Genomic DNA, 22889 nt, shown 5'->3' with positions numbered 1-22889 from the left:
ATTATCATTTTTATACAAAAGGTAACATTTTGGAGGATATCTCAAAGAAAAGGTTGCTCTCATCTTAGAATCTTCAGAGCAAATAGATAACCCCCCAAAAAAGGTTAATTTGCATTAGACATAGGAGGCAAAGTCTACCATGTTAACTGTAGACGTTCAACTATATATCTTTTAAAACAGATCTATCCCAGAGGTAGATTCCAAATAAGGAAAATTAAACCCTGACATTTTTCAGCCAAGTATAGTTTTGAAATTATTCAGTCCTGCTGGCAGTGAATACATTTTACTTGATAACCAATAATTTCAAAGACTCTGATTCTCCCATTTTCTTTTCTAACTGTCCAACTGACATAGAAACAGTCTGCATCTCATTTTCCTGGATTTCTCACCCAATTAAAACGATGTTCTCCTGAAAAAAAAAAAAAAAAAAAAGCTGTACTTATCTCTTTTCTCCCTGAAATGGAAACCTCTACTGTAGGTTGCAAACTGACTCCCAAACAAAGGGGCTTCCCAGAAGCGGCACCCACATTAAACTCTTGCTTTGGACAGCAGGAAGGGAGGGGAGATCACCAGCTCACACTCTGTCCTTTTTGGGTTAGCAATGGCGGGGGCAGGGAGTTTTTTTGCGGGACACATTTCTTTTTTAACAGAGGGGAGTGCCCTGGAGGGAGGGGAGATTGGCATAGAACAATAAAAGAGATAGTTTGGATATTCGTTATCTTGATGTATAAGTTGGGAAGTGTAACAGAAACACGCACCTCTTAAGCTGTTTGTATGAAGTATGTTTATTAGAAAATTAATAAAAATGTTGTATCATAAAGCTTTGACAGAAGACTGGGAGGGAGAAAATGTCTCAACTGTCATTTTCTAAGTTTTCACGGGAGACTAGGAGGAGGACAAATGGCAGCGGGGATTCCGGGAACATATTTTTTAAATATGTTTTAGACAGTTGAGAGAGAAGGGAAAAAGACTGTGGGGATATTTTTAAAAATCATATTTTGACAGTCAGTTTAGAGAGAGGGCCAGGAGGGAGAGCAGTGGGCATTTTTTTTTCCCATAAAAGTAAAATTACAGTTGGTTGGGAGGGAAAAAGGAGAGAGAGGCCAATAGGGGTTTTTGGGTGTTTTTAATTACAGTCAGGAGGCAGGGAGTGTGAATGGCCAGATGTAGGCCTGTTATTGAAGCTCCTAGATTTGGCTAGCCGAGTTAGGAAGCCAGCGCTGATAATCAGAGCCAGATGCCTAACTTTCTCCCCCAACCTACCCCTGCCCCTGGGCCAGTCCTGAATTTGGTTGCCTAAATTTAGCCACTAAGCATGGTCAATTTTCTGAAGGCTTTAAATCCAATAGGCTAAAGTCCTTACTTAGGCCCTCGTTCACTAAGCATTTTTCCCATAGACACAGAATGGGAGAAAAGCCTTAATAAATCAGGCCCTTAGCCAGCTAGATACCTTTAAAAACTGATCACACACACAGAGAATGAAAATTAAAAAAAAAAAAATCTAGAAGGGGTTGTGTATATTTACCTAATCTCTAAGGGGAATAAAATAACCTATAAAAGAAAACAAAGGAATTATAAAAGATTCAATGGAGGGAATGAGAATTCTCAATTTCAATAATATTGTTAGTTACCTCTTTTCTGTTCTGCCTGAAGATCTGAAGAGCTCCTGAAAATAAAAAGCAGATATTTATTTGCAAAATTTATGAATTTATTGTATTTTTTGTAATATAACAATCACATTTCCAATTAAGTATTACATATCCAGACACATCTACCCAAATCTGTAGAATTATTGTAACATTTTGTATTCTAGCCCTCCTTCAAATATGCTACCAGTTATCTTAAATAACCTGGTCAACTTAGGACTGCATTTCCACCAACTTAGAATAGTATGCTCCTGGCATATTATTCTAAGTTGGTGGAAATGCAGTCCTGCAGTGATGAGGATAATATGGAGTCTGATTCAGCTAAACCTGTCACAAAATCTAGCATCCTAACAATGATCAAGGAATTTAAATTATTCAGAGTTGTATTTCTCAAGCAGCTGTGAATATGAAAGGAGGAATGAAATAGCTGAAAATGAAATGAACATAGGCGAAACTGCTTTCAGATCTAACAGCAACCTGGACATTGTTGAATTTGCTTGTGGGATAAGATCCCCCTCCAAAGACATGGCCAACCTTTTGCTAAGAATGGTTGATACATGGGACATACTTCTTCTGATGTTGGCTGCAATGGCAGTGGCCTAGTTCTTCCCCCATCCTACCCCCCCCCCCCCCAGCCTGGTGCTCCAAGTGGGCATCTGTCTTGCCTATCGCTTGCAATGGCCCTGAACCCAGCATAGCAGTTGGACACATTGGCTCATTTCTCTACTATGTATGCAAAGTATGCTTTTTTTTTATTTATCCCCTCCATTAGTTACAATATTCAGAAAATAACACAGTATAGAACATCACACACACACACACACTCACACACACACACCCTGGGAAAGGTCAGAGTGATATAAAAAAGAATTAGACAGAGAAGAACAAATAATTGAATCTTTGTTGTAGCAGAATGATGATGCCCAGAAAATTGTCCAAAGGAAATACAAATCCATCACGGGAACTGAAGACATACCTGAAGATCATATTGATCTTCAGGCATGTCTACTGAGTTCTGAGGAACAAGAGTAACTAACACCAAGGGTGGTGTCAAGAATTTCAGGACAAAAAGGACTCAAGAGATCAGAGAGCAAGACGCAATCAATTATAAGACCTTGAAGATCAAAATCTTCTCTGTCTCAATATACATTATTCTATAGAAGAAGCGTTCAGCCCTTAACAACATGGCTCAGTGAAAGGGCTTTTCCTTCTCCCTCTGTTTTCAAGTAAATAGCAAAACAATTTTCAGCACTGGAATAGAAAGATGTATGGAACTGTACTAGAAAATTCCAGGGGATGAGAACAAAATAGACCACAAAGGAGAGAGAGAATGAGCAAAAGTGCTCCTGGACAGAAAGAAGATAGCTCATAAGGGGATCAGAGGAGGGAACCAGGTCAGAAATGGAGTTCCTGCTACCAGAATTCTGCCATTGAGTGCATCCCTTGTGATCTTGTCTCTACTTGTGTAAAGAGGTCTAGCATTACTAAATATAGATTCACATGGTGCTAACACTGGGCTAGATAACTTTGATCTTTGATGATGCAAGGATGTATAATTTATGCTTCAGCCATCACCCACAAAATATCGGGTATGCAATATTGAGTAGTAAGCATAGACAGCATGTTAGAGTTTGCACAAAGAAAGAGCATAATTACTTCTGACAGGTCTAAATACATCTCAAGTTCTGTCTCAGGGCATACAGAAAATATAGTGCACATCCATTTGCCAACACTGTATTGAACATTTTTCTGCACCAAGCACATAGAAAATGCAGATGTCATAGTAGTTATATTCTTATTTTCTGCAGTAATTACAGAAAGAAAATGTTTCCTTGCTATTTTCTTTACATTTGATAGAAAAGAAAATAAGATGTTCTTGATATTGTAAAGTTATCATCTTTCCCATCAGTATGGGGCAATTTCTTAAGTGCCCAGGGAGCTTGTTTATTTTCAGGAGTGGCTGATTCAGGCCAGCTTATATCCCATTGCATGGATGCAGATCTAGCCAAGCTTTTGGGAAATGTGAGCTACAACCATGCCCTCTGTGTCAATGAGGAAAATAAATCATTGGCATTATGGTCCATGGAGGTAGATGCTGAAGCTATGTGCAAGGAAGACAGATGAGCTATTAGATGGAGCTTTACAGGATGAGGATCTGTAAGGGTACAACGACAAGCATGATGATTGTGCATCAGCTTTGCAGAGGCATTTCTACCTGCCATCTGTGTGACTGGCAGTGAGCATAGGGCTAGATGAAAGAATGCTGGGAGCTACTGACTTAGCAGCAATCCCTGCCCATACCTGCCAACTTCAAACCATTAAAAGAGGGCAGAGTCATGCACTGAGCTATGCAACACAGCTGTGAAGGACCAAAGACCAATTTTGAGTGTATAGTGAACAGGGCGGGCATGAAGGGTGTGTGACCTGTGAACAGGGTTGGGTCTTCCATTAATATGGACTCTGGATACTTGGGTATGAAGTATTGTTCAGCGTCTGCAGCAATGCAGGGAGAAAGGCTCTTGGACCCCACCTGTCAGTGGAGACGGGGATCTCTCCAGAATGATAAGGCTTAATCCTGGAGAGGTAGAAGAGAGGTCACTACAATTACTGGGGGGGGGGGGGGGGGAAGAGGGATGAGAGGGGTTAAAGGGTGCTTTGAAGGAGATCCAGGTTCTTTTGTGGCGATCTGGGTGCTCTGTGGTTCTGGAGGCGGGGGCAGTGGTGTGAAGGGGGTTGATTTTGTGTGAAAAACTGTTGTAGATTCAGTGGACTTAATCTTGTGTGAGGGGGTTTGATGGTATGGATGGCTTGATATTGCAGGAAGGTTGCTTATGGTGTGGGTGTTCCTGATGATGCTGTGGTGGGGGGGGGGGGGGGGGGGGGGCGGGCTGCTTCAGTCTTGCTGAAGGGGCTGGGAAGAAGAGATCCTCTGTGCTAACTGGCCTTTTCACTTTGGGTTGGGTAGCATGAAGGATTTGGACAGAGTTCAAACATTATATTTATTACAGTTAATGTGCATACTAGTTCCTTGCATTTTATTGTCATATATTTTACATGTTTATGATAACATTCAGTGCATACCTTGTTATGTAGAATGTTAGCATACACATTAAAATGTTAGTGACATACATACTACAACATTTTTAGCATGCATTTTAGTACATAGACTCCTTTATATAAAACATAGTAACATAGAAATGACGGCAGAAAAAGACCAAATGGTCCATCCAGTCTGCCCAGCAAGTTTCTTATGGTAGTAACTGCCGCTCTGTACAAGTTACCCCATGTTTCTTTTAAGGGTGATAATAGCCACTCTGTGCAGGAAACCCCCAAGCTTTTTGTTAAGGGTAATAATACTATTAGCAACATTTTTACAAGGTGAGCAGCCTTGATAATTCAGACAATGCTGCTTGAAAATGCTTTGCTTTGGACTTGGCCATAGAAGCAACCCTATGCTTTATCCCTAATATCTATTTACTAGTACACCCTGGACCTTTAAAGTCAAGGCCCAGAGTTGGCTGTCATCTGAATCCAATTCCTGTTTCAACCCTACCATTGAAATGGAGAATAACGTTGCAATTGCGTCAAAATCATGAAAGCTAATTGGTTAAAGGTAGTAACAGCTGCCCCATGCATCCTTTTCTTCATTTCCATGTTCTAGCCTTTAAGGATCCGAGGTGTGTATCCCATGCCTTTTTGAATTAATATACTGTTTTTGCCCTTAGCACCTCTTTCAGAAGGGCATTCCAGGCATCCACCATACTCTCTGTGAGGAAATATTTCCTGATGTTGGTTCTGAGTCGTTCCCCCTAGAATTTCATTTCGTGACCCCTAGTTCTACTATCTGTTTTTCCAATAGAAAAGGTTCAATGTTCATGCATCATTAAAATCTTTCTGGTACCTAAAGGTGTGTATCATATCTACCTTGCTCCTCCTTTCCTCCAGGGTACATATATTTAGATCCATCGGTCTCTTCTCATAAGTCTTCCGATACAGACCCCACTCCATTTTGGTCGCCCTTCTCTGGACCGCCTCCATCCTGTCTCTCTCCTTTTTGAGATACAGGGTCCAGAACTGAACACAGTACTCCAGGTAAAGCCTCACCATGGACCTCTTCAAGGGCATTGTCACCTCTTTTTTCTTATTGGTTATTCTTCTCTCTCTATGCAGCCCTGCATTCTTCTGGCTTCAGCTATCACCATGCCACATTGCCTCTAAATCCATCAAAGTGCTTTTTCTTTACCATCCTGATTTCTTTTAGTATACCCTCTATGTGTCAATATGTACACATTGATAGTAACTTTCCAACTGGTGTGCGTGTGCACATATGTTGGCCCACGTCTAGGAACGCAGCCATTTAATAACATGTGCACACATATGGGCTCATTTTACAAAATAGCCTGGCTGTGTGCATATATGCACCAAATTTTAAGTGGGCACGCTCCTGTGCGTGCAAATTCTGCTTCTCTCGCTTAAATCAGGGGACATTAAAAGGGGCATGTGCTGACGCACTTCTCAATTTTACCAGTTCGTTCCCAGTTTGCTAGCTAAGAGATAGGTCCTCCAACCCCCCATGGTTTGATAGCCTTCACTCTCCCCAGTTAGCCCTGACCCTTAAAACCCTGCAGATATTTAAATGTTAACTTACACTGTATCCATAGCAAGAGCAAAGTTAGGTAGCAGGAGACCTCAGTGCGCACCAGGTTGCCTAAGTATTTACTCGCTCATCACAGGTTCATGCCCTAAAAGCCCAGACCATGCCCATGCCCTGATTTTTGAGATGTGCCTGCTGTGGCATTTGTGTGCGTATCTTGAAACTTTTTAAAATACAGTCGGTGAACGCAAGCCCGATTTATTCGTGTATTCCCCAACTGATGTGTGCGCCGGGCTGTTAAATTCACCTCTAAGCCTCTAAATCTATCAATATGCTTTTTCTTTAACATCCTGATGTCTTTTACTGTATCCTGTATGTGTCAATGTGTACACTGATATGCGAAGGTCATATTTGCCTACATTCAGCTAATACATTAATTAGTTCTGTTTTCTACATGAGAGGGAATAAATAACCAATGTTTGTGACAAACATCAATATTTCATGTATACATTTATGGTATCCAATATAGATGCAAACCCTTTCTCTCTTCTTGTAGCCTTCCCTTAACCCTTCCCCATATGACTATATATGCTGATCAAGTAGTTGTGCCTTACAGTTTATTGACACAAAGTAAGAAAGAAGAGGCAATGATCATGAAGTTCTATGTCTTCTCAAGTTTTGTCATGAAAGTTGGATGAGGAAGTAGATTACATCTAGGTCATCTTGCAAATCTCTCCAAATATAATAAAAAAAATCTCTCATGCCTGTTGTTCTTTAGAAGGCTTTTTGTGCATGCTAAATGAATCCAGCTATAATTTAGCTGGATAACAAAGGGGCTTTCCAGGAGTATATAGAGGAGGGGGTTGAATTATCTGGCTAACCTACCTGAATATGAGATATATCTGACTAGGCAATCTGGATAACCCTAGGCCCCGGCATCGGGCCTTTGTCTGGGCCTAGACCCTGCTGTCGGGACCCAGCCTCCAGGTTGGGTCGCAGCATCGGGCCTGGGTATGGGTTGAGGCCCCGGAGTCGAGACCCAGCCTCCATGTCAGGTCATAGTGTCAGACCTGGAAACAGGCCCCAGCCTTGGCTGAGGCTCTGGATCCAGTGGCAGCATTGGGCCTGGGTCTGGGCCAAGGCCCTGACATCAGGACCTGGCCTCCATACCAGGTAGTGGCATCAGGCCTGGGTCTGGGCCCCGGCCTAGGTCTCGGGACCCAGCCTCCAGGTCAGGCAGAGTTCGTGGCAACCTATTGTGCCCTCGGCCTATGTAAGGCTGAGGCTTTGGCGTAGGCCAAAGTCGATGGATCCCCACCAAACCAGGAAAGTGGGGGACGGGAGGAATCCCGACCCCAGCATTTTTTCGGGTGGATGGGCGGGAGGTCTCATTTTCATATTTTGGCTGTTTTGGGGGGAATTTTTTTAATTGTTTGTTTTGTTTTTTCTCAGGAATGAAAATGAATCATACAATCCATAAACCAAAATTTTTGGCAAAAAAAACTCCCAAAAAAAGAACTGAAAACAAAAATGAATTTTTTTCTCCTGCACAACCCAATCAGTGGCTGTGTTTAGGAGAGAGAGCGTGCACAAGAGACTGAGTTCCCCACCACAGCACAAAGTGCCCTGATGATCTTCCCTCACCCTGCCAGTGAACCTGACCTCGTGCCCCCCCCCCCCCGGGGGTTATTAATCTAATGTGTGAGAGCTCTTTGAGATCCAGGAGAGAAGCTATGACTTTGAGACTCTGCTGTAACCCTTCAATTAGTTGGCTCAAAACCAAGAGGGGTTTACAGACAGTGCCTGAACAGGGACTCGTAGGTGCACTTGTGGTGGCTATGGACCATTTTTATGTGAAGACAGATGTTAAAATCAATAGGGAATTTGTGAAAAATGTCCCCATTGACTATAATAGAGTTAAGATGGCTACCAGCCTCGCCTGTGGGGACGAGGATGGCAAGAAAAATCATCTTACCCCTTGCTGGGAGGCTGTGCATGTTACATGGGGCCAGGAGGATCTACAAATATACTCTGTAGAGCTCAGTGATGTAAGCAGTGGGGTGGAAAGGAATCTGCCTGAATCATCAGAGGTGGCATGGCTTGCAGAGAAGGAGGTAGGTTCTACTGCCAAGTGGCCATCCCCTTTACAGCCCTGGAGGGAGGGGAAGAGCCTGCATGCCACTGTAGGAGGGGCAGAGAGAGACCTACCTCATGCAGGCCTGATTGTGAAGAAAGCAGAGATGAGTTGCATGTTTTGCAATCTGCTTGCCTGTTGCTTTTCTAATGGCTATGGGACTGAAGGCATCTGTGAGGAAAAAGCGGGGCCTGTAGAGGGGAGAGCCATGGTGGCTGAGAAGGCCCAGGTGGTGAGGGCTCGATGAAGAGAGTGGAAGCAGCTGGGGCTGCCTCCACTGCAGGCTGTTTGCCCCGTGGTTCTTACTGCGGCAAAGGAAGAACGGGAGCGGTGCTGGAGCAGAGAGGTTTCCAAAATAAAAGAATCCTCAGTCTGCAGAGACTTACCCCTGCATTGTGGCCAGTTTTGGAGGAGCTTGGCCAGATGAAGGATCACCGCTGCCACTGGGAGAGGCAGGCCCGGTGGCTTGGGAGAACTGCCACAGCATCTCAGCGGAAGAAGGCAGAGCCCAATGTTGCGTTCAGCGTTGCAGTGACGAGGGGAAGAGGGAGCTGCTTTAAAAGGGAGGTGTCTCCTTTTCTTCCCAGCTCACAAAAAGAGCGTGTTCACTCTGGGGCCAGTCAGGAGACAGAAAGCAGTGCCCCGCTGCCCCTGGAGGAGCCTCAATGCAGCTGGAATGGAGCAGCAAAGGGACTGCCCAGATTCAGTGAACTCAGAGGAACTGGATCAAACGCTGGATTGAGGAGAGGCCCCAGATACCTGCTAGGGTGATCTGGTAGGCAGAAGTTATAGCCTTAGTCATCTTGCTGTGAGTACTTGTCGCTTGAGTGTGCTGGATAAACTGGCTTGCCCGGTTAACACATAGTAAGCTGACTGAGATATCTTTGAACTGAGTTTAATATTGCTGATTTTTTTTTTTTCCTTATCATGTTGGGAATTTAAAAGAAATGTAGTGTTTCTGTGATTTGCCTTTTGTGGGAGGGTATGTTTGTCCCTCTGCTTTTTTTTTTTTTTACAGATTTCTACACCCATCTACCTCAGCTTCAAGCAAGTGGCACCTGGCATATCAAAAGCCAACGAAAAGTTGTTAGAGTTGCCAGGAGACCGGCTGCTGAATTAAGAATTAATTAGGAGGCACTTATTCCTTACTGTGAGTATGTGGGAGTATTATTTATGTTCCAACTGAAAATGGTATAGGAATGTTTTGATTTGCTTGTAGGTTGCTAGTTGTGCTGGTGCCCTGAGCAAATAACAGATGTGTTGAAATACTGCCAGAGTAAGATGAAGATATGTTATGTTACTGTTTATTTAAGAAAAAAATCATCATAAAAATAGAAAAATATTCACAAAAATTTAAAAATCCTGATGTTCAGTATATATATTTAATTCCTTATGCTACTATTCTCGACTAACTTTATTTTGTGATATATTATTTGGCTATGGAAATATTTGTTTAATACCAAAAAGTCTATCAAGCAATCAGTGTCCTCCTTTTAGGGGTTTTCCTACGTGTGATCTCCCCCAGGGATTACACTGAAGGTTAATTTAAGCTGCAGTGGTTCCTACTGACGTGGAATGGTATACATGTATGTGGTTGCCATATTTTCATTGGGATGCGGACTTAAGTGGATATTGTCTTTTTTCTGTAGTGTTTCCTGCTAACTCCGCATTCGGGCTTGCCATGGATGGGACTGAGACCTCTTTATTGTGAAGGCATCTCTGTGTAGGTTAGCGGAACGGCCCGTGTGTGCCAGTCTGTTACCCTCGCTTTTTCTTGGAAGAGGGCCAATTGTGCCTAGATTGAGGATCGTTCCCTCAGATATGGAGGGATGGTTAGGTTACTGCTGTCCATAGGTAATGGTCCTCTGGTTTGTGGAGCCAATGGTGTTAAGAGGTGTTGAAGTATGGAAAGGTTGGGAGCTCCTCCTTGAGAGCTTGTAATGACTTACAGGTGTTGTATAAGAAAACCCATGGTGCTAGTCTATGTTTAATGTGATTGCCTTATGTAACTCGGGCACTTCTCGGTTTGCCAATAAGCCCTGGGTGAGTGCAGCGTCAGTTAGCTAGAGTAGGATGAATGAAGGGAGGATCCATTCAAATACAGCCCTTCCTTCTGCAGGGTCTGGAACGGCCAGTCCATTTGTAACAGTATATAACCGCACCCTTGCTACAGCTTGGCAGGCAGTCCTTTGAGTTAGAAATAAATACAGGAAGCAGAGAGGAGTTTAGATGTTGTTGCTTTATAGGCCCAGCCAGTTTTAGCCAGGCAAATCCTGTTTGGTTGCTCTGGTTAGGGTCGGGAGGGTTTCTGCCCAGCCAATACCCAACCTGTCTGGTGGGAGATCCCTCTTACATTTGTTGGACTTTTACCTTTTGAGCATAGGGGCCTCGTTGGAGCCTCTTCAGCTCCTGGAGTCAAGGAAGACCTGCCTCCCATTGCCTCGGTGAGAAAGGGGGTGCCAGTGGTCTGTTGTGAGCCATTCCAGAGTTATCCTCAGTTTTGTCAGCCTAATTTCAAGATCCAGGTCGGAAGTTCTGACCGCCCTTCCTTCCTGCTGGGAGCAGGACACCCATCCGGTGATTCTTCAAACCCTGGGGAAATAGAGACTTTAACTTTCTGAACAGCGGCTTAGTATTCTGGCCATGTGGAAGCAGGTGTTCTGCCCATCCAAAGGACACCCTGCCCACCTGGGACTCTATTTTCCAACAACCTGGAGGGTAGAAGGTACCCTGGCTCTGGCATCAGACATTCCTGTTCAGATTGAGGAAAAACCTGTAAAGAACATATTTGTGGTTCTGTGGACCAGTATTGTGGCATTTTTTAACTATGTGCAACAGTAAAGTTGATTTGGACACTAACACAGTGACTCCTTTGATTTCTTTGGCACACTATGCACAGCACACTGAGTATCAGAATTTCTCTAGCCCGGGAATTCCAGATGGAGAGAGTTAGTCACCCTGCACTGGGAACCGAGGACTCCTTTCATCCCCCAAAATAACCTATACCCTGGGAAGAATGGGAGGATGGAGAGCTAGCCTGGGTTCCTGCCCCAAAGAACTTATAAATTATTTTATGGCCCCATTAGAGTGCAGTCTGCACACAGGGATGGGGGGGTTACACTTACATGACGTATTGTGTATAATGCTTACCCACTATATGACTATTAGCAACTGTACCTGTTCTACGCCCGGGCGGTGAGCCTTTTTATTGGTACATCTGCTCTTGTTTTGAGCAGAATTTCCCTAGAAATTCACTGTAAGAGTGTCCCTTCCACATACACACACCCTCATACAGGCTCCCTCACTCTCTGTCACACACATCCCCTCATATAGGCTCCCTCTCTGAAACCCACACTCAAAGCATCCCGTGCACTCCCCCTCTTACCAACCAAGCTGTCTCTCGCACTCCTGCACACCCCCTGTCCTCTCTCAAACACACATTCTCTCTCACCGGCATCCCCCCACCCACCCTCTCTTACCTCCCATGCTCTCTCTCAAACCCTCCCCCACCCCCTCTCACCAACCATGCTTTCTGTCACCCCCACACACACACACACACACATTCTCTCTCACCGGCATCCCCCCCCCCATGCTCCCTCACACCCTCCTGCTCTCACTCACCCTCCCCTCCATTCTCTCTCACCGGCATGCCGCAGGACCCATGCCGTTCGCGGCGAAGATGAAAGCCTGGCGCGCCATTCGCAGCACACGGGGGGCCTTCCATTTTCGCCTTGAGCAGAAAATAGCAGCGGAGACCCCGGCATGCTGTGAACGGACGCTTCCCATGGCACACGCTCCATTCTCAGCAAAGGCGATGGCCCGGGTGCGCCATCGCAGCACACGGGGGGCCTTCCCTTTTTGCCGCGAACGGCGCACCAGGCCTTCCTCCTCACCGCGAACAGAGAGTGTGCCGCGGGACGTGCTCTGTTCGCTGCATGCCAGGGTCTCCTCTGCTATATTCTGCCTGTCCCGCGATGGCCGCTGTCCTTCGTACCTGTGCTGTGTTTAAGCCTCCAAGGCAGCCAGGGAGCCATCTGCGCCATCTATCGGCGGGGCTGGGGAACATGCGCGAGCACTGACGGACACACTACCAAGCCCGATATATTATAGCGCCATCTATCGGCGGGCTGGGGAACATGCGCGAGCACTGACGGACACACTACCAAGCCCGATATATTATGGATGCTGGCCATAGTTTTTTGGGTGAGTGCTGCACCGAGTGCCCAATGACAAATATTACACCATTGGTGTTAATGTTCAATGTTTAGATGCTGCTGCTAGAAAAAAAGAATCTGAATCAGTGTCCTGCTGAAGTTTTTTGGTTTTGTTTTTGTTTTTTTTTTTAAATCTGGAGGAGGATGTAACCAGGCGTGTCAGGGTTTCCTATATCTTAGCCTGGTATAGCCCCCTTCCTTGTTCTTCCCTTTCCACTTATGGGATGGGCTTTAGGCTCACATATAAGGATACGGGAACATGTGCAAAAGGTCTTTGCCAACCCCCAGGTAGGCTGACCAGATGCTGTGAGGTGTGTCTGCGTCACAGTGGACAAGGCCAAAGGAGACAGTTTTTGGAGTTTAGAGTTAAAGAAGATTTTGAGATTTTTATGGAACAGTCACTTTCCCCATGCAGTTAATAGTGGGCTGTATCTGGTTCAGGGTTGCTATCCAAGACCAGTTGACGGTGGGTGGCAATTACTCTGAGGTCTGCTTTTTGATTGTACAGCGTTTTGAATTTTTGTTCTTCAGAGGAGAAAGAGAGTGGGGGATTTTTGAACTTTTCCCCTCTGCCTGATGCTGTAGGGACAGGACAATTTCCTTACCCCTTTTGGAGAGAGTTTTATGGTACTAATCTAGAAGGAAAAGGAAGTGCAGAATACATAAAGACACTGTTGATTTTGTAGTACTCTCTCTGATTTTTGCTATATACTCTTGGGGGAATTCTGCACAAAAAAAAAATAAATTCTGTGCATAAAAACTTAAAATTCTGCAAACTTTATATTGGTCAAAATAACACAATTTACATAACAGTCCTAAGTAAATACATTTTAAATTAATACAGAAAACAGTTATTACTTAATGATGCAGAATTTTAAATATTTTGAGCAGAATTTCCCTAGAAATTCACTGTAAGAGTGTCCCTTCCACTCGCTCTCCCTACTCCCCTGGCCACTTTGCCCTCTCAGGCCCCAACTCCTCCACCTGCCAGTATCTCTCCCCTCCACCTCTAGGCGCAACCCCTTCCACTCTGTCGCCAGTCCCAGAGTTTGACCCTGTTCTCAGTACTGCCCTTCACACAGGCTCCCTCTGTCCCTCCCTCTCACACACACACATGCTCCCTTTCTCTAGTGCACATACACACACCCTCATACAGGTTCCCTCACTTTCTTGCACACATACACATCCCCTCATAAAAGGTCCCTCTCTCTTGCATGCACACTCTCACAAGCTCCCTTTCTCTCTCACACAGGCTTCCTATGTCTCTCTCTCACACACTCCTTCACACAGGCTCTCTCTCACACATACACAATCTCTTCACAGACACAGGATACCTTTTTCATACACACCAGCATACCAGTATCCCTTTTTCATACATACCAGCTCCCAATCTCTCACACACATACACACTCCTTCACAATCTCCTCATATAGTAGGCTCCCTCTCTGGCACCCATAATCAAACAACCCCCTGCTCTCTCAATTCCCCCTGCTTACCCTCCCTGGTCTCTCTCACACTCCCTTAACTCTCTGTCTCACACCCTCCTGCTCACCCCCTTGCTCTCTCTCTCTCACCTCCTCCCCCTCCTCTCACACCCACACACATACACCTCTCTACATACAGTAATGCTCACCGGGGCCTTCATCTTTGCCGCGAGTGGAGTGCGCCCCGAGGCACGCAGGGGCCTTCATGCTCTCCGTGAATGGTGTGTGTGCTCCATTTGCGGGATGCCGGGGCCTTCGTCTTCACCACAAACGATGCACTCCAGTCGCAGCGTGCCGGGGTCCCCTCTGACATTTTCTGCGCAGAATTTGGCAATTCTGTGCAGGGGGAGAATTCTGCACAAATTCTGCACTCCACAGTAGTGCAGAATTCCCCCAGGACTATTGGCAGGTATCCTATTTTTCAAACTTCAGTAAAGCTTATTTTTGTTGAATACCATTTCTGCCTTATTGAGAGGGATTCTCTATCTCTGTGAGTAGCAAGCATTCAGTGACTGTGTGCACAAGAGACTAAGTCCCCACCACAGCATAAAGGCCCTGGGGATTCCTCCCTCTCCCCATCGCTGAACCAGTCCCCCCGGAATTATTAATCTGATGTCTGAGAACTATTTGAGATCCAGGAGAGAAGCTATGATCCTGGGACTCTGCTGTAACCCTTCAATTAGGTAGCCCAAAACCAAGAGGGGGTTGCAAATGATTCAAATAAAGAGTAGGAAAAGAAGGAGAAAATTACAATTAGCAATAAGTAAAATAAAGGTACAGGTTATGGAAAGTACAGCCTCAGGAACATGGCTCAGGTTTTGGTGCCGGTCCATATTGTCCATTTCAGGTTTCATTTTTGGCCTGATGCCAGCATACCACATATTTTTTGCTGTTGTAACTGCTACTTCTCCTCTTTCCCCCATAATTATACAGAGGTTTTCTTGCTCATTCTTTTGGGGGAAGTCTTGGATTTTCTTTATCAGCTTTGGGAAATGTGCAGCTCTGATCTCCCTTTATTTTGCACAACAAAACAGGAAGTGAACACTGCTGATTCTAAGTTGTCTTGGGGATAGTGACCACCTTTCCCTCTCCATTACAGGTGCCACCAGTCCAAGAGCTTCCCCAGACTCCCCCTCCATTCCTGAAACAAAGCTTTAGGGATATGAATCATTTATCTGACGATTGAAAATATCTTCCGATATTTTCAATATCGTCAGATATCGGGAGGTCCCCGATAGCGATAGGAAACCCCATGATTAATTTAGTGGGTTTTCTTATCGTTATGAAGGGGGGGGGGGGGGAGGGGCGGGAAGAAAGGACACAACCTGACCCTTTAAAATGAGTTTGTTAGTATCCCCCCAAAAAATTTTTAAATACCTGGTGGTCCAGCGGGGGTCCCGGGAGTATTCTCCCGCGCTCGGGCTTTCGGCTGCCACTAATCAAAATGGTGCTGATGGCCCTTTGCTCTTACCATGTGACAGGGGCTATCGGTGCCATTGGTCGGCCCCTGTCACATGGTAGGTGCACTGGATGGCCCACGCCATTTTAAAGATGGCGCCGGCCGTCCATTGCTCCTACCATGTGACAGGGACCGGCCAATGGCACGGATACCCTGTCACTTGCTAAGGGCAAAGGGCCATCGGCGCCATTTTGATTAGTGGCAGCCGAAAGCCCGAGCGCGGGAGATCGCTCCCGGGACCCCTGCTGGACCACCAGGTATTTAAAAAATTTGGGGGGGGGCTGGAGGGTGGGGGGGATACTAACAAACTTATTTTAAAGAGTCGGCTGTATATTTTGGTTATTGGCTCGGGCGCAGCTGATAAAAAAAAAAAACGATCGGACTGCAAGAAAAAAATTTCACGATGTGAATCGGAACCGGAATCAGAACAGATACCGGTTCCGATTCACATCTCTACAAAGCTTGCTTTCGCCTTCATGACCACAGTGCTTTCCCATTGGTTGGCCATGCCCTACACAGCCCTTCTGACTCCTGGCTGTCTGCCATGAGGTGAGACTTTTTTTTTTTTTTTTGCAGGGCAGGAGAGCAAGATGGGGCCTACTCTCAGGCAGGGAAGAGAGAACACATGGTCACCCTAGCAAAAAATAAATAAATATCAGGTAAATTTTCAAAGGCCCACACACGTAAATTTTAGGGTTTACGTGCGTGGCCGGGCCTTGCTCGCACATTTTCGAACAGGCCCAGCCATGCACGTAAACTGATATGTGCCCAAGAGCCAGACCTGTCAGAAGGGATGGGCCGGGATAGCACCATCAGTTCCTGTCCCGGGGAATCGTGTGCTGGTAGCTGGCGGCGCGCAGAAGTTACTTCTACTCCATCGGAGCAGTAAATAAAAAAAACAAAAAAAATTGGGGATAGTTAGGGTTAAGATAGGGGGTCGGGCAGGAGAGGAGTAGAGGTAGGAAGTGTAGGGTTAGGGATAGGAAAGTTTCTTCCCAGTCCGCTCCTTAATTAGAGCGGACTGGGGGGGGGGGGGAGAGGAACGGGGGAGACCTGATTGCATCACCACGCCGGCATGTTATAAAATTGGCGCATCCATGTATGCGTGCCAGGAACCCCAATGTGCTCTGCAGCAAGGAATTACGTTAAGTTGTAATTTTAAAATTAGCACTTATCCTGGGGGTGGAGTCAAGATGGCGCCCTGATCGGCAGCACTGCTTGTTTGTCCCCTGAGAATTTCTTAGTAAATCTTGTTTTTCCTGCTTCGAAATGCCGCCAAAAAGAAAGGGTAGGGTGAGGAACTACCCCTCCGTGACCACCCTACCTCCCGGGCAAAGAACCATCACACAGTGCGCCCAAATACCCACACCACAGGGGAATAGTGTTCCGGCTGTTGGACCCGCAGTAGGAGGAGCGGAGCTAACTACGGACGAAATATCACTATCCCCACCTGATGAGAGGTCACCACCGGAGCACAGAGGGACTTCGACCCCGAGCTCGAGGACGGACTCCGAAGGGGAGATCATTCGCTCGCAGGAGGAGGGAGCTGTGTCGCAGGACCCTCTAGCCACTAGCCTCCAAGAGACAGAGGCGATTCAGCCCGGTGAGCGTAATCGGGACAGTGGAGAAGTGCAGGCAGGAAGTTGTGAAGGTAGGCCTGCAATAACTCCCGTTCCTTCCACCGGAGTACTGATAGGCTTGGAAAAGCCTGAGGTGGTGACTTTAGACGCTCTCTGGCACCTAACTTCTGCCATAGTAAAATCATGTGGAGACTGTTCTGACAAAATCAATAACTTGTCTCAACAAATGGATTTGTTGAATAAAAATTTTGGAACACAAAAGCAGGAGGTAACTGGGAAATTTGAAAAAGTAGAAAATGAGATCAAGCAAGTGAAATCTGTGCAAAATGTGATAATTCAAGATTGTGGTAACATCAATAGAAAAATAGAAATGATTGAAAATGCGTTAAGATATCTAAATTTACATATACTGAATTTTCCTAGGATAGTGGGGGAATTTCCTCGTGGTACAATTAAAAGATATTTCACTTAAATTTTGGAATTTCCTTCTCAAGTAACCCCACCCCTAGACAAAGTATACTTTTTGCCAAGCAAGAATAGACAGAATGTACAAGAAATCCCAAGAGACTTTGCCAATTTGACGGAGTTTCTAGAATCTTCGGGATTTGAAATAACTGAAAGAAGTACTTTATTGATTACATTCTACAATGAGAAAGATCTTACAGATGTAATGAGAGCATATTTCAAAAGATGGAATCATTGTTTATGGGTGCAAAATTGAGAATATATCCGGACTTAACAAAAATTACACAGATGAAAAGAAAACGTTTTTTGGCATTGAAGCAGGAAACATTGGCGTTGGGAGCGTCATTTTTCCTGAGATTCCCCTGCAAGTGTGCAGTGAAGTATAACCGAGATAGTTATATTTTTTTCCAACCAGAACAGTTGAAGGACTTTATACAATCAAAAAGAGTCCAGTTGATGCTACAGAATTAAGGAATGCTCATTATTTGTTATTTGGGGTATTATAGGGTAGCCTGTTATTTGTTTTAGAATTTGAAAGAATTACCTATATATTCCTACTGTTCCCTCCACCCCCCAACGTGATAGTGGTCTAAAGGGTAACATAAGGGAGATTTGCAGATTTAAATATTTCTTTGTACAATTATTGCGATTATGATGCCATGTTTCTGTACAAAGTGAAATACGTTGATGTTCATTTTGAAAAGTTAATAAAGTATAAATGAAATAAAAAAAAAAATTAGCACTTATCCTTATGTAATGAGAAAGCATCATAAGCAAATAAGGTTTTTGCACGACCTATGGGAAATAGCATGGTATGAGCTCTATGCGCACTGTTTCTTGTGGGCTTAGTAAAGCTAGAAAACTAAATACCTGTCTTGCACCAAGTGTTAACTTTATATTTGGCTTGCTGCCTCAGAAAATCCCCTAAAGTGAAAACACCTGCCCCACTCATTAAGTCCCCTCTGAAACCCCAAATCTTTCTGGTGCCTCGCCAGAATGTAGATTTACCATTTCAAAGGGCTGTGCTGTTCAGGGGCAGGAAGGACATCAGAGCTTTCCTGCTCATATTCAGGCCCATACAGTAAAGTGCGCGGGAGAGTTGGCGCTCAGAGGCGAGCGCCTGCTCTCCCAACGCGCACCCAGGCACCTCTCCTGGGTACACGATTCACTATTTAAATTAGGGTCCGTGCTAATAAGGAGGCGCTTAGGGACACTAGCACATCCCTAGCAACTCCTTATTGGCAGAAGCGGCGGCTGTCAGCGGGTCTGACAGCCGACGCTTAATTTTACCGCGTCAGTTGTCGAACCCGCTGACAGCCATGGGTTCGGAAAACAGACGCCGGCAAAATTGAGCGTTCATTTTCCAACCCGCAGGCAGGTTTTTGTTTCTTTTTTAATTTTAATTTTTTTTATTTTTGGGGCTCCAACTTAATATCGCTATGATATTAAATCAGAGGGTGTACAGAAAAGCAGTTTTTTCTGCTTTCCTGTATACTTGCCCGATGCTGTCTGAAATTAAAATGTGCGGCTTGGCTGCACATTTTGCTTTCTGTATTGCGGGTGAATACCTAATAGGCTCATCAACAGGCATTTGCATGTGATGAGCACTATTAGTTTCGGGGGGGGTTTGGCCGTGCATTTTCCATGTACTATTACCCCTTACTGTATAAGGGGTAAAAATAGCACGTCGAAAACGCACAGCCAAATGGGAGCTAACGGTGTACTCAGCCGAGCGCACCGTTCTGTATTGGCCTGATTGAGGTTGGTTGCTGTATCTTGTCTTTCTGTCTGAAAATACACATATGTTTCAATCCACACATACAGTTCCAATTCAAGAAACCATACTTTCTGTGCTCACTTTATAAACATATACATGTATATTTTATGTGCAAAATAAACGTGACCACTGTTCCATCTATGCTGAATGTATTTGTGTGTGCACACAGGTCATGAATACTGAGCATGCAGCAAAACATAGCATGTGTATAAAATGGCATAAATAGCGTATACTGCATATCTTTACTATATAATTATGCTTAACTAAAAAAAAGAAATCAAATATGTTGAAATGTAGAATTTTATTTTCATTAAAATAATAATTTAGCACGTTCAAAATCCAGATATTATTTCCTTTATACTTGCTTCAGCACACTTTCCTCCTAGTGCACAAATTTGAGGTCAGCTTATAATAAGTTGCGCAAAAGGAAATGTTTGCACAGGCAGCCTGTCAAAAATTAGAGGAAACATTAAATTGTGACACTGCACAAATAAGCACCCAAAATTAAACACGGAGGCAGGTATTTTATAAAGTTTGTGTATATACCATTTTGAAAAGTACTTGTGAATCTCCAGTTCACCGATATCTCTGCCAGTTCACTGAGTCCTTTTCCAGTTCACCTAGACTCTCTAGCACTTCATCCTGACTCCAACAAGCAGCAGACAGACTGGTCTGATTTAATTTGCATCAGTCAACTAGGAGGTGTAAAAGTATACAAATATGTTTGATAATGTATACTGTGAAGGTCCACGGTCATCCGACACCTCCGGTCCGCTGGAACACCACTGGAATTCCCACCTCTGTTTCCCCGCTGCAGAACTCCCAGAATTTATTTGACGCAACTTGAAGGGAAAGGTGCGCCTCTGTACGAGGCAGAATAAATAAATTTAAAAATCTTGGTTCACAGGATGCCCAGGAAAGATAGGGAATGTCCAAATCCTCTTCCTCAGAGCAGTTGTCCGGACGTCTCCCTTCCAGTAAATGGGCAAGTCTTTTTCTTTCTTCTTTCAGGGCCTGCCTCCTGGTAGGCCTTCCTCCCCAACATTTGAAATGGCACTTTCCTTTCCTGGGCTTATAGTATTGCTCAGCCCACAGGTTTGCCAAGTAACAAAAACATACACACCAAAAAAAAAAACAAACCTTGTGGTTAATCACATTCTTTTCCTCGGGAAAGAAATAGGTGGGTTTTTTTTTTTTTGGAATAGCACTGCTCATCACAGCTTTGCAAGGCCACAACCACACACCAAAAAAAAAAAAAAACCCCACCCTTGTGATTAGATACAATCTTTTTCTAGGGAAAGAAACAGTTTCTCTCTTTGAATTGTAGCACCGCTCAGCACAACTTTGCAAGGCCACAAACACACAAAAACAAGCTGAGCAGATTTAAACACCTCCCACCTGTGGTAAGGCATGACGATTCCTAACCAATACTTTGGTTGGGGTCAGCCCTGCCACAACTTCCCACAAATATCTTTCCCTTCTAAAAGTGTGCTGTACCTGCTTGCAGTTTCCTTTCTTCTCCAGCTTATAAATCCCTCGGCTCACTCAGTTTCCATGTCCACATCGCTGACTTCCCTTTCTGAGGGGTAGTTTATTCCTTTCTCCTGCTTGAATGAATTCCAACTCCTCCTCTTCATCTCCCAGGGCCCCTATTAGCTCCTCCCCTCATCAGGGCGGATCCTTCTGGCTCTTTCCCTGATTCCTCCGGGGGGTGGGGAACCCGCCCCTTTCCTGCCACTGGACATTCCAAGTTGTCTCACTTGGTTGGGGAGGGCCTATCCAGTGAGTTGACCCCCCCCCCCCCTCTGCAAAGACACCCCTTTTTTCCTCCGTTCCACAGTCCCTTTGGGTTAGCACTGCAACTAGTGATGCCTGTTACTACCCTGAGTTGACAGCCTCTCCTCCTTCGCTCTAGTGGGCTGCTATACTGGTGGTGAAGGCTCACTCCTTCACAATACTCATATGTATATCTTTACAAATAGCAACTACCACCCGTACTTCTGAACGCGTACCTGGAATGCCCCTACACTACCCTTTTTTTCCCTTGGTGAAATCTCCCTGCAAAACCAAAATACATGCGCGTTCTCAATGTTTATAAAATAGCATATACGCACACATACTGTATATGTTATTTTTATGTGCAGAACCCCTTTCAAAATTCACATCTTAATGTGCACGTTAAAAATTGATTGCACAGGCCCAAAAAATGTCTTTAGGACTTCTGCTGTTGTTCATAAGATAGATATGCCCAAGCTATTGAAGGCACCTCTGAGCTGGTTGAAGATAGTTGGAATCTGAGCCTGCTTCAGATCTTTGGAGTTTGGGATTTTATTTTTTCAGAAGATAATAAGGATGCGAACCAGGCAGCACGTGTGGAATCTATTTCGCCTCTTCATGTGAGAAATTGCAATTTTCATGAGTTTCTTATCGTGCATCGCTGAACACTATACAGGTTTCTCCAGTGCGCCAATGTTATTTATGTTTAGCTTGCATATGCTTGATGTGAAGCCACAGCTGCTTTTCTGAATGATTCATGATCCCCAACCGAGACTCCGATGTAAAAGAAACTAGCTATGTTAACAGAGGCTCTCAGCTCCAAAATCATTCTGTCTATTCCAAACTCTTTTAAGGCTCCCGTAGGACTGTAGCCTTTGGAAATAGAATATAATTGATAATGGCACCATGAAGGTTTGGAGTATGTTGTATATTTATGACCTGTCAAAATAAACTTTATCTGCTCCACAGAGATGCTATTAGAGCACACTGGGATGTTTATGTCTCCCCATGGTGGCCCCTTGCCATTCTTCCTCTGGTATGCTTTTTCTTTATGTAGCAATATTTTGGTATTGGTATAGTCGTATTGATGTTGTTTCATCGGTGCAGAGAAGACAGGATCTTTAAACCTACAGAATTTTTAATAGTCCTTTTACAGGACACCTTAAGAAATGAGAACTTGACAAAAGACTAGAGGGCTTTATTCTTTAATGAGATGAAGAGTGAAATGGAGTAATCAACGACAAAAAGACATTAGTCTTTATGCTCTTTACAAGCTCAGTGGGTGTCCTTGCCACTTTGTTTGTTCATTAACCCTGCTCATTTGTGTGTCCTAACATAAATGTGAACCTTGAGGGCACTGGCACCACAACCATATCCCTGGTCCTTTAGATGCTGAAAATGAGATTAAACAATCTACACCATAAACTCCAGAATGTGGCCATTCAGAAATAATGGTTTTATTAGGCATGTGCATAAACATTATTTGGTTTAATTTTTTTTTTTTTTTTGGGGGGGGGTCCCCATTAGTTTTCCATTTGTTGCTTATTCAAAATGAAAGAAAATGAAACGGACAACAAATGAAATTTTAAAATGTTGAAAAAAAAAAAAACCCTAAATGAAATACAGACCAAACCAAAGAAAAAAATGTCAAGCCCCACTGGAGAAAAAAGACTCTCCTCAGTCTCCTGGGCCTCCCATTCAAACCCTCTTAGCATAATTTTCTTACTCTTCACGGGGTAAGAGCGATTCCTGGTCACTTC

General features: G+C 44.4%; 1 long non-coding RNA gene across 1 annotated transcript; it reads right to left on the bottom strand.

Moving 5' to 3' along the window:
* Positions 1–277: 277 nt before the first annotated feature.
* LOC115080738 lies at positions 278–20976 on the bottom strand. Its single transcript, XR_003853642.1, has 3 exons — positions 20851–20976; positions 1632–1666; positions 278–409 (listed from the first exon to the last, which is right to left on the bottom strand). It is a non-coding gene; the product is annotated as an uncharacterized LOC115080738 (long non-coding RNA).
* Between the last annotated feature and the right edge of the window lie 1913 nt (positions 20977–22889).

Source organism: Rhinatrema bivittatum, chromosome 1, assembly GCF_901001135.1.
Source record: "Rhinatrema bivittatum chromosome 1, aRhiBiv1.1, whole genome shotgun sequence".
In the NCBI taxonomy this organism is placed as follows: domain Eukaryota; kingdom Metazoa; phylum Chordata; class Amphibia; order Gymnophiona; family Rhinatrematidae; genus Rhinatrema; species Rhinatrema bivittatum.
The sequence above is the reverse complement of the archived record's forward strand: the minus strand, read 5'-3'. Positions and strand labels throughout refer to the sequence as shown.